The sequence below is a fragment of the Phyllopteryx taeniolatus genome, chromosome 20 (assembly GCF_024500385.1).
Source record: "Phyllopteryx taeniolatus isolate TA_2022b chromosome 20, UOR_Ptae_1.2, whole genome shotgun sequence".
Taxonomy (NCBI): domain Eukaryota; kingdom Metazoa; phylum Chordata; class Actinopteri; order Syngnathiformes; family Syngnathidae; genus Phyllopteryx; species Phyllopteryx taeniolatus.
Genome location: NC_084521.1, coordinates 16,460,262 through 16,460,913, shown reverse-complemented (window position 1 = coordinate 16,460,913; position 652 = coordinate 16,460,262).

The following is a 652-nucleotide window of genomic DNA, read 5'->3' as shown; positions in this document are numbered from 1 at the left end:
ACTCTGATTGGCCACGCGCTCAACCAATCGGTGACACGGAGTAGCCTAACGGGCGAAAGTAAGGGCGTGCTCGAAAAGATTTGAGCCAATCATGATCGTGGATAACTTCCCACTGTTTGGATAGTTAAACAAAAAAAACGTGGCACGAGAGGAGTTGACGCCATCTGAGGCGGAACATAATCTGGATTTCTCCCAAAAATCACATCACGAACCTTTCAAAGTGCTTCAGTATTTGAGTTTGTATGCAAACACATTCATTCATGTCTGCATTTCTGCCAAACTATGTGCTGCTTTTAAAAGCCACAAAAATCTATACTGTACATAGACGTCCACTGTTTATTACAATCCATACACATAGCTCTCAACTGGCACTCAATTTGTTCCAATGTGAAGTATTCGAATAATTATTATTAGCACATATCCATTTCATAATTTCAATCTTTAACTCCCCTCAAAGTTCAATGTAACAATTATTAATTGATTAAGAGATGCGTAATACACTATAGATTGGACATTTTATTTTGGTTCAAACCGATACGCGACTGCGTCAGGAAACCACAAGGTGGCGCTGTGGTATCATATCAGTAAACATAAGCGTACGTGCAGTGTACGTTTAAAAAAAGATATTTATAATCTAAATATTGCGTTTCAT